The sequence below is a fragment of the Balaenoptera borealis genome (genome assembly GCF_965194805.1).
Source record: "Balaenoptera borealis genome assembly, chromosome: 2".
Taxonomy (NCBI): domain Eukaryota; kingdom Metazoa; phylum Chordata; class Mammalia; order Artiodactyla; family Balaenopteridae; genus Balaenoptera; species Balaenoptera borealis.
The window spans coordinates 74,896,002-74,908,320 of record NC_138867.1 but is presented as its reverse complement, the minus strand read 5'-3'; the positions used below and the strand labels follow the sequence as shown (position 1 = coordinate 74,908,320).

General features: G+C 38.6%; 1 long non-coding RNA gene across 1 annotated transcript in view; it reads left to right on the top strand.

Annotated features, from left to right (window-relative positions):
- LOC309622620 overlaps positions 1-12,319 on the top strand; it is a 1,071,855-nt gene that overhangs the window by 868,781 nt on the left and 190,755 nt on the right. The gene's annotated exons all lie outside the window — the stretch shown is intronic.

The window sequence follows — 12,319 nt, the reverse complement described above, 5'->3', positions numbered from 1 at the left end:
GTTCAATTCCTGGTCAGGGAACTGAGATCCCACAAGCCACACAGCATTACCAAAAATTTTTTAAAAATAAAATGAAGACTACAATTAAACTCTTATTTTAAGCCATTCTGGGTAAGAATTGTTTCTAGCTCTCTGCTAAAGAAAATTACTGAAGGCTTAAAGGAATTTTTAGTACAAATTATCATCGTTTTACTTAATGATTCATTAAGCTATGGATTTTTTTAATAAAATTTAAAAGTTAGAAAAAAATAAAGTTAGATATATAAATTTCCATCTTATATATGAACCAAACTTAACCAGGTATAGTTTCAGGTACTAATTCCTTCTCTCTGTGATGTGTCCAAGTTTCTAGTATTTTAAGAGCACATAAATTAAAAAATTGTATTAATCTAATCTTAAAACAATTTTTCTAAATTTTAAAACGTCCTTTTTCTCAAAGAATGTCTGAATTTTATAGTGATTTGTAACATTAAGAAGTACATTTGGGGCTTCCCTGGTGGCGCAGTGGTTGAGAATCTGCCTGCCAATTCAGGGGACACGGGTTCGAGCCCTGGTCTGGGAAGATCCCACATGCCGCGGAGCAACTAAGCCCGTGCGCCACAACTACTGAGCCTGCGCGTCTGGAGCCTGTGCTCCACAACAAGAGAGGCCACGATAGTGAGAGGCCCGCGCACCGCGATGAAGAGTGGCCCCCGCTTGCCACAACTAGAGAAAGCCCTCACACAGAAACCAAGACCCAACACAGCCAAAAAAATAAAAAAAAAAAAAACCAAAACAGATGCTCCATCTCTTAAAAAAAAAGTACATTTGGAATCACATTTAGAAGTTCTCTTCTTTCAGTGTTTATACATTCACGGATGAGCTATCAAGTTGTATATGTGCCTTAGTATATGATTCTCCAGTCTTAAATGTATACACACGTGGAAAAAAGTGTGTTACAAAGACATTTAGAGACAGACATTTATATTGTATTTTATAGAAATACTATACTATCAACCTTGTTAACAGCAATCTACAAAATAATACGATAAGAAAAGAAAAATGACTAGAAGAAGAGGAATCAGCATGAGAAGGGGAGACCTAGGTTCTGGGTTCTATGGCTTTAGGTGCTACTTGAACAAGACGTGTGAATTTTGATTTCTTCATCTGCAAAGTGGAAAAGTAGCTATCCAAAGTGCTTTTCGTGACTGCAGATATGAGGTTATAATACATATTTAGATAAAGAAAGAATGCTCTATGTCAATTATTAAAACGTTGGAAATTAACCATGCTGCTTCTAAATTTGCATTTGAATACTTTTAGACAGTTAAGTACATGTCTCAAATTATATAAAAGACAGTTATCTGGGTCTAATTTTTGCGTTACATCACCTATACTCATCAAACTCCCTTTGTCATTAATTATAATTTATTGAATGGCCAACATTGGTATATTTATCAGGACTTTTGATTGTAACAGAGGGAGAAACTCAGGCTAGCTTAAGTAAAATGTATTAAATAGCAATTCCAGGGATGAACTATATTAAGCACATTTGGATCCAGAAATCCAAATAATCCTCTGGGGACACACTCATCTCTCATCTCCATTCACTTACCCTTTTTCATATTAGCATTATTTTTTCCTATCAGCCTATTCTTTCATGTTAGATGGGTCAGGAAAGATGACCTCAGCTTTTATAGCTCACAGAAGAAATACTATCTCAAGCCCCCAAATCACTTGTTAGGGAAAATCCTGGTTGGCCAATACCTGGGTCATGTTTCATGCTACCTAGAATGGATTTCCCAATACAAAGAGTTCTCTTTCCAGAAGAAGGGAGAAAAGAGATCACTATATTCTTACTATTCAAGTGTTGTCCAAACCAGCAACAATGGCATCACCTGAGAGCTCATTAGAAGAGGAAAATATCAAGATCTATCACAGAATATTGACCCAAAACACCTGTTTACATGATTCCCAGGTGATTTGTACAATAAGTACAGCAAAGTTTGAGAAACTGCAGCACACCAAACAAACGTATGAGATGAAAACAATAGGCAACTTTGTTTTCATGAATCCCAAGGTGTAACAGAGCTGAGGATTTGGGCCACTTAATACGTGAAAAATAACCATGCCATTTAAAATCCCAAGGCATATTTACGGCTTGATATTTTTGAGATAGAACTTTGTAACTACTGAGATGGTGGCAATTTTTTTTTCTTTATTTTTTTAAATTTATTTATTTTTGGCTGCATTGGGTCTTCATTGCTGTGCGCAGGCTTTCTCTAGTTGCAGCGAGCTGGGGCTACTCTTAGTTGTGGTGTGCGGGCTTCTCATCGCGGGGGATTCTCTTTGTTGTGGAGCACGGGCTCTGGGCACACAGGCTTCAATAGTTGTGGCATGCGGGCTTCAGTAGTTGTGGCACACGGGCTCAGTAGTTGTGGCTCGTGGGCTCTAGAGTACAGGCTCAGTAGTTGTGGCTCACAGGCTTAGTTGCTCTGCGGCATGTGGGATCTTCCTGGACCAGGGATCAAACCCATGTCCCCTGCATTGGCAGGTGGATTCTTAACCACTGCACCACTAGGGAAGTCCCTGGTCGCAATTATTATACCTTTGGAACTCCCATGTCAACAATCGGCATTTCTCAAAACTTGCATGACCGAATAACGAAATTTGCCTTTTCATTTCTTGATATCAAATCAAGACAGAGGGGAAATACATTTTTCAATTCATGAGAAAAGAATTACTGATATAAGAAAATTTATTTTGACTTTTTTTTTTTTGACTTTTGAGGAATGTAAGTCTGCAATCTTCTGAAGAAAAAAATTTTAGGGAAATAACCCAGAGATGTGGTAAACACATGAATATGGAAAGGTCACCTCAAATCCAAGACAACTAGTAGTTTAAAAATCCAAAAGCACATGCCCAACTGGAAATGGAACCAGTATCGCTGTCTTTGACTGTTGAACAGCACAAAGGTAAACATAAAAGGAGAAGAATTTTTTTTTTCAAACTAGCTTCACAAATATCAACTTAGACAAATAATGTCAAGGTAATATATAGAGCCAAAAAGCAATAAAGATGCTTTAGAATAGTTTATAGCATTTATATGTTAAAAGTGTATAGTCTAGGGACTTCCCTGGTGGTCCAGTGGGTAAGACTCTGCGCTCCCAATGCAGGGGGCTGGTGTTCAATCCCTGGTCGAGGAACTAGATCCCACATGCATGCCACAACTAAGAGTCCACATGTGGCAACTAAGAGTCCACATGCCACAACTAAGAAATCCGCATGCCGCAACTAAGAAGTCCACATACCACAATGAAAATACTGCGTGCCACAACTAACACCTGACACAGCCTAAATAAACATTAATAAATATTTATTAATAAATATTTATTAATAAATAAATAAATATAAATAATTTTTAAAAATTAGTTCTAAAAAATCATCCCTTTTAAAAAAAGTGTATAGTCTAATGTGATTCAAGAAAACAAATATGTTTGACACCTATATTAAAAACTTCTGATACATCATAACTAATTCTAACCGGAAATGGGTTTTTGCTAGTTCTAAATTCAAGACTTACATACGCTCTCAACATCAATTTCCAATCTAAACAAAATAATTATTACCTCTGGCACTGGTAAGTCTCTGGGAACATTAATAAAGTTAAAACAATGAGTTAGAACATCACTTTGTATAATTTAGAGGTCTGTTTACCAGTTACACAGAACAGTCTTAACAGTGAACAGAAGGTTGTGAAAAATTAAAACATACTGCCCTAATTTTTAACCTTGTAAGATGATGTTACGTTTGCCAACTTGTATGTCTAACAGTGATGATACAACTAGTGAAAGTCAAAGTATTACACTGTTATTACTTTAGATGATAAGAATTTTTGTCAAAAGCAAAAGCTATCTGATTCTTAATGAGTATAGGAATTTGGATTTATTAGGTCAATTTTGTCACATGAATTAGTAGCTTAAACAATGATAGAAATGCAAAAACATGTTAGAATAAGCAGTCAGTTTCTGCCTTTTTTTTTTTTTTTTAAAGAAAATCAATATTTCCATCTTCTAGTACAAGGCCCACTTTGATAATCTAGACATCTTGACAGGTCTGAATCCCAAAAAGTAGTACTCAAGATGTTTAGAATATTAGGAAAATAATAGGCAACTCAAATACAGCACATGGATCTTGCAAACAAAACGGTATGCTGGCAGCCTATAAAAGCATACCCAGAACCTACAACAAAATCACACAGGCATTCTTCTCCAAATTGTCAATTCCAAAATTACAAAAGCAGCGTTGGTGGTATAGTGGTGAGCATAGCTGCCTTCCAAAATTACAAAAGCAGAAGAGAAAATGTTCCTTCCCCTTCACTATTCTTCCTCCCATTTGGAAAGCCAATTCTACAAAACCCTTGTGAAGAAATAGCCATAGGAGTACATGCTGTGTAGGGAAGCAGTAGACAAATGCCTCAGGCTGGTGAGCTTTTATGAGTGCCTTGAGCAGACTGATCTGAAAAAGCCAAATAAATTGCCTTGTTACACTGCCCTGTGTATTCGTTTCCTGCAGCTGCCTTAACAAAGTACCACAAACCAGGAGATTTAACCGAAATGTATTCGCTCACAGTTCTGGAGGCTAGAAGTACAAAATCACAGCAGGGCCAAGTTCTATCTGAAGCCTGGAGAGGAAAATCTTTCCTTGCCTGGTAGCAGGTGGCAGTCTTTGGCCTTCCTTGGCTTGTAGATGCATCACTGGAATCTCTGCCGCTGTAATCTAATGGCCATCTTCTCTCTGTGTATCTCTGTCTCTTCATATGACTTTCTCTCTGACTCTTCTCATTAGGACACAGTCATATTGGATTAAGGACCCACCCTACTCCAGTATGACCTTATTATACTAACTATTACATCTACAAGAACGCTTTTCCAAATAAGATCACATTCTGAGATGTTGGGGATCAGAGCTTCAACCTATCTTTTTGGGAGATGCAATTCAACCCATACCATCTTCCTTCCATTCAAAAATGAAACCATAATAACAATGCAGTATTTATAAGGAAAAGCTACTACTTTTTTTTTTTTCCTGATTAGATACTGTGGTAGGCAAGCACTCATCTGGGAGATAAGAAACCTAAATTCTGGTCCACAGACACAAAGTAGCTGAATGAACTTGAACAAGTCATTTGAGTTTTCTGGGGCCCCCATTTCCTGTTTCCTCATTTAAGAAACAAAAGTCTTTTGGGGCCCTTCCAACAATACCTTTCTACTTGGGTTACCTGATATAATGGAGTGAAAATACCTAGCCTTGTGTTCAGGCTCTGGTGTTCAAGATTTTATAATTATTACAAAATTTATAATTTCCATATATTTAAACCAATACTGTAGCTTAAAACTTATACAATTGAATTTCACTCTCAAAAATAATTTGTAGTAGTATGTAGGCCACTACTTTATTTCAAAACAGTAAAACTCACCATTTTCTTTTAAAGCTAGCCAGGATATCATCGAATAGCCACTGTGTTTAGAAAGCACACTGTGTCAGGAATTGAGAATCCTAGATCCTAGTCTTCCTCTAGCTAGCTGATCACAGGGCACACATCAGTAAACTCTCTGGACCTCAGTTTCTTCATTCCCCAACAGTAAAAGTGAAACTTTTCCATGACTTCTGCCATTTCTTCTAGACATACCTCTTTCTTATTCAGTGGGTATGAAATGCGGGTGAGACCCTGCTTTCAGAGTACCACATAATCAAACTGTGTGATTTGGGATGGGTTCGATTATTAAGGCATAAGTCTCTTTCTTACTTAAGGTAACTAGAATCTTCCCAATTCCAGCACAACGATGTGTGTTTTTACCTAGCATTGAGCAATTTTAATACGTATTCCTAATGCTAAGATAGGGATATAATTTTTTAAATTTTAGGATATGACTATTAAATAAGAAATATATTTGGTTTTATAAGATTTATGACAGCAAACATTAATTCATAGAAAGAGCCATTGAGTCTTAGTTGGTATAAGAGTCAGAAGAGAGTAAAACTTCACGAGAAGATTTGGCTAGTACTCAGGAGCAGCTTCAAGGCCACCTGCCTGCTTATTTATGGTGAAGACTCTGGTGACCCTGGCTTCCATAAAAGGAGGGAGGAAGATGATAAGTCGAAACATTCCTTCTAAGGGAAATTGAATATTTCTCTGTTCACCTTAATGTAGATTACTTCAAAGATAATATCCAATTTAGTGTTAACACGAGATTCTTTCAAGAGGAAAAAGTTAACCTGGGACATTTCCATTTGGGACAATGTTACTATGGTACAAAGTAGAAAAACCTGGAAAAATGCAGTATAAAGTTTGAGCTACAATCCCCCCTTATTACACAGCGAAATTTCCTTCCAAAATACCCTTGGCTCGGTGGAATACAGCATAATAGAGTTTTGTTACCTTAGGGCATTATCTACACCATTCTATGTCTCTTTGACAGTTAGCTTTCTTGATTCAATAAAGGAGAAGAAAATTGCTCCAATTCAAGGAAAATCTATTAACTCGTTTCATTCTCTAAGGTACTATTCTTCTGTATGCCGAAGCACTAGCTTACAAAAGAACATCATAGAAATCGAAAATCTCTGACCAGGTAGAACCTGGAGTACATATTCCTAAATTAGGGGAAAGATTGTATGTCTGTCTGCCTTAATTTTCTTTTTCCTAAACCTGTGTAGAATGATTTGTGAAGTGTAGAAACGGCACACGTGTATTTTTCTTTGGCCTGTCTTGTAAATACCATCCTACGAAGCTCCTACAATGTGTCAGGTACTGTGCAAGGTCTCTTTATGTATATTATCTTAATCATCCTTCCAGCCACTTTCAAAGATAATTATTACACGTAGTATTTTTTAGTTGGGGAAACCATTTTAAAGAAAGTTTGAGCAACTCTCTCCATCCACACACCTGTCACATTAAAGACCAGTGATTCACATCCAGGACTGTCTGGATTTAAAGCCCTGGCATTTTGCTATAACACTACGTATATTATTAATTAACCCCTTATCTGAACCAAGGCTTTGTCTTCAGAAGGCTCCCAGTTAGCATTCATCCTCACCAGGAGCCCTGAAGAACTAGACACTAGAACGGTAAATGTTGCATGTAGGAAGGCAGAAGTGGTTGGGGGATCTAAATGCTGGGTGCAGGTGTAGGCAGCCCTGAGCTCCTAGGCGAGGAATAGGAAGTTTAAGGGCAGACTACTACACACTGTCTTCACGGAGGGAACCAGAGCCCGACTGTCGGCAGCAGCTACTAGTACAGGAGAAAGGTCAGTGAGAGCGGAACTGCCAGGGGGAGAGACCACAGTAGGCCCAGGAGACAGGACCTGATTCCAAGGGGAAAACTAGGTCACAGCGCAGTGCTGCACTGTCCCACGCTCCTTGCCCGCTGGGAGTGCCTCAGTGAATGTACCTGGACTCGTCTGACAGTCAGATGACTCCTTTGAAAACTGAGCTAATTAATCCCTTCATGTGATGGCAGAACTCATCATTTCTTCAGCTAATTTCGAAAATGAATTTCATTTCATTCAGCTAATCATTTCTTCAGTGCAGGAGTAATAAATAATAAATAGTGCTCAGAACACTCAGTTCAATGGAGGTGGGAAAGCTGCTTGACTTCAAAACATCCCTGATGCCCACTAGGCATTTTGGATTTTAAACCTCTAACATTCACTCATTCAATCATCAAGCCAACCAACAAATATTCATTTTGTGTAGCACTAAGTGCTGTGTAGGTCCTGAGAAAAATCAGAACTAAGTCCATTAAATTTTCAATAGTTTTACACCACTACGCCATTTGCTATTGCTAGATCTTTCAGGGTAATGATGATGGCTAATAGCTCTTTGCTTTCCATACATCTCTCTACATATTTTCTCAAAGAAACCTTTCATTTCCCTAGCTTCAGTTATCAACTCTATGATAATGATTCAAATAACCATTATCTGTGGTCTCCATTATCTACTTTTTCTCATCTCTTTGCTCTTAATCTCAAAGACATTACAGATATTTTACTTAGTAAATTCTTCAGTTCGTGAAAACTGGTATTTCTCAATGATGTGTATAAAATTGATGACTAATAAGAACCTGCTGTATAAAAAAATAAATTAAATAAAATGAAAAAATTTAAAAAAAACAAAACAAAAAAACCCTGATATTTCTAAAATGAAGTCATCTTTCCCCAGGTAGCTAACCACCACCACTCCCCTACCCTCCCTTTTTCTGGAATTTCTGATATCTGTTAAAAGAACTACTCTCCTCACCCATTTACTCCATGCCTCAGTTACTGAGGTTTTCTGCAGGCCAGTAAGTTATGAAGTTTTCTCGGTCTTCTCGGTAAGACCAAGAAGGTCTTCATGGTAAGACGTTGGTAAGGTCCCTATCCCTCTCCCTCCACTCACATTGCTACCCTCCTGGTCTAGGTTTTCATCCTGTCACACACTTCTTTCTTCCTTCCACCCATTTTAAAATCCCAGCTTAAGCTTCAACTCCTTCATAAAGTTTTCTGGACTGTTCCAAACACTCATTGATCTCTGCTGCTCTGGAGTTCCCTCAGCATTTATTCTAGTTTGTGATTTACTGCTCTTACCTCCCCAATGAGTATTTCACTCCACCCCACTCCCAACTTTCTCAATGCCTGGTCCAGCCTGGTCCAGGACAGATGCTCAAAAAAAACAAGGCAATGGTTAATGTCTGGGCACTGCTATGGACTGAATGTGCCCCGCCCTCTCCAATTCATATGTTGAAGCCCTAATACCCAATGTCATTATCTGAATATAGGGTCTTCAGAAGGGAATTAAGGATAAATGAAGTCCTACGGCTCGGGCTCTGTTCTGATGGGTCTCTGGCCTTAGGGTGAGAGATGAGAGGATGAGAGGTCTCTCCCTGTGTCTCTCCCTTTCTCTCTCTCCTTCTCTCTCTCTCTCTCTTTCCCTCCTGCCCCCTTTCTCTCTCTCTCTGTACCATGTGAGGACACAGCCAAAAGGCAGTCTTCTGCAAACCCGGAAGAAAGCTCTCACCAAAACCCAGCCATGCTGGCACCCTGATCTTAGACTTTCCAACATCCAGAACTGTGAGAAAATAAATTTCTGTTGTTTAAGTCACCCAGTCTATCTTATTTTGCTACCCAGCACCTTTTAGCCACAAGGTATGAATAAACTAATAAAGAGTAAGCCTTGGTTAGCTTAGTCTTGTTACATTAACCACAGTGAATCCTTCAAGGATGGGTAAATGATCCAATAACAACCAGAGGGATATAAGAAGAATTTTGTGAGAACTTTTGGGAAACTTCCTTGCTCTCAACAAAGAATTGTCAGAACAGCTATTCTTTCTTCACATTAAGTTGTTGTGTGTGGAATTGCTTTGACTGTTTATTTACTGTGTGGGAAGGTAGGCTAAAAATGAAGCAGACCCAGAGAGAGGGGCAGAGGTGAGAGAGAGGAGAAGTAGAGCTGGAGCCTTGATCAGATGACACCTGAAGCCTGACCTCCCCCTGTACTTTTTGGTTCTGTGAGCTTATAAATTTCCTTCATTGTCAGTGTGAGCCTGGCCTTCAAATACTTGCAACCAGAAATATCCTTCTTATAGAAAGGAGAGCTAAGCCCATTACAATTAGGAAATTATTATCCACAGGAGAAAATTCAGACCTCACTTTATATCTCAATCTGATCCAATTCATCCCCCAAATGCTTTGTAAGGACATCTGTCCTAACCCTCCAATACTGTATCTCTGTGAGTGTTGGCCCATCCCAGAGCCTGAGGCACTTTACTGAGTACACTAGATAGAAATTACATAAATTTGTCCTCTTAGAACAAACTAATGTCTCTGATAAAATAAACAGAACAACAGAATGAACAGTTGAAGAAGCAAAGCAGGGGCATATATTAGAAGAACCGAAACTCCATGGAGAAGAATTGAGAAATAATTGTAAAACCACTGAGAAAGGCCTGGGTCCCGCTTTCTTAGCAGCAGAATGGGAGTCAGCAGTGTAAAAACTGTGGAAGCCAATTGCAAACACAAGAGGTCCAGAGCCATATACTTTTGTCATGGTTGCAATAATACACTCTAACTAAACTCTGCTGCTGATTCATGGGTCAGAAGCCTAATTTTTTAAAAATAATTTTTAAAAAATAATAATAATTAAAAAAAAATAAAGTCCAAAGAGGATCTAACGACTGCAGATGAAGATCTACGAAGGAAAGTTTAAAACCGGAATAATGTAGCTCAGAGATCACAAAAATCAAATGCCACCGGTGACCAGGCAGGTATTGCACATGAGTGAATTGTGAGCAGTGGGGAGTGGAGAGGGCAGAGGTTAGTGCTCTGTTCAAAGTGCACAGGGGCTACTTAGCTCTAGAAGTTTGTTGCCCTATAGAAATGTTACCCTTGTGTTGTCGGATTTTCCAATTTTTTCAAGAGAAGCTGAAAATGTGTGTATATGGAGTGTGTGCGTGTGTGTCTGTAAAAGTAACTAATCAGAAAAAGAAAATCAGTGTTCATTCCAAAAAAAGGAAAGAGGGGGAAGAAAAGAAAGAGGGGAAAAAAGAAAGTCAGTGTAAGGTATCCTTTAGAGAGGTCATCTTCAAGGAGACTGAGGAACAGATCATCTGAGCATCATTTTCAAACTACTCTCACATCTCCTCTCCCCCACACCTGAGAGTCGCCCTCGCAGGTGTCATTAGGCAGAAAATGGCCAGCCCCAGAACAGGGCTTCTTGACCTCCAAAGTGCAAATAGGAGTCACCTGGGGATCCTGTTAAAATGTAGATTCTGACTGGTCTAGGGCGGAGCCTGAGAGTCACATTTCTAAGGAGTTCCCAGATTTTGCAAAGCTGCTGTTTCACACTTTGAGAAGCAAGATTTTAGAGTAGGTTTTTCCAACTTTTCTTGACCACAGTCTAAAATAAGAAATACATTTTACTTGGCAACCTAGAACATATACAAAACAGACATATAATTGAAACAGAGACAAAGGTTATTTTATGGAGTGTACCTTTATATTTTTATTCGATTCCACTGTTTTATTCTAGCCTATTGTATTTTTTTTAATATTGATCATTACTCATTAAAGAGTTTTTTCGACCCACTAATAAGTGATGATACAAAGCTTGAAAAACACTTCCACTAAATTTGTATTCAAACCCCTTATATTACATTTTTTTAATGTATCTTTCCATCTCTTCAAAGAACAGAACAAGAAGACAAAAAACCCTGTAAATGTTGCTGGAGGAATGTAGATCAGCAGAGATGATAGTAATAGCTAACAGGGGTTTAGCATTTCTATTTTTTAGGAGTATGGTAAGCACATGTGCTGTTGGACAAGACTGCAGGATTCTAATCCCAGCAAAGCCACTTAAAAGCTGTGAAACTTGGGCAAGTTACTTAACTTCTCTGTTTCCACATCTGTAAAACAGAGATAACAGTAATACAAATGCCTCATGGGGCTCTTGTGAGGATTGCTGTATATATAAATCTGAATATGTGTAGGACAACGTATTGCACACAGCAAGTGTCACAGAAGTGTTTGTCATTGTCATTATTATTACTAAGTACTTCGTAGGAGTCATATCACTTAGCTTTCTAATAATCCAATGGGATAGTATAGCAGAACTGTTAGGTGGTCCAGTTTACACCTGTTCCCACCTACTTCTTTGTTGACAGAATTCCTAGCTACTCAGGGCATTCATCCCTTACAAGTGATTCAGGAGTGAATTCTAGTTGGTAAGGTGATCACAATAAACCCTCCTCCCTTGCCAGTGATGGGTTAAAGAAGAGCATGTGATTCATCTCTGACCAGTGAACCAAGAGGCATCTGGGAAGTGTTTCCTCTCCCTTAAAGTAAAACAGAAGAAAGAAACATCCTATCTTCTTGCACTGTGTGTTGTTATGTCTAGATGTGATGCCAGAAACTGCAGCATTCATTTGGCAACCATGAGGGAAGCCAAAGAGAACAAAGTGAAAGGCATACACGTGGACGCAGGTAGGTATGGTTACCATCTCCACTGTGAAAGGGGAAGGTGAGGGATCAAGCAAGTATAGGAAATTTCCAAAAGTCACACTAAGGAAGCCACCTATTCTTTATCCACTATGCTACCATAGCCTCATCTTTAAAAAATACATAATAATTTTCTTTAAACACCCTGAAGTTATGAATTGATACATTTGGAAAACATTTCCAGAATCAGTTGTCCATCTCAAGAGCATTAAGGTGGGTTAAGATGATCATTTGTTGGGGGTAGGTAGGTTGTGATCCTGTTAATATGCACAGCATGTACATATTTACTTTGTGCCACACTCTGCCACTTG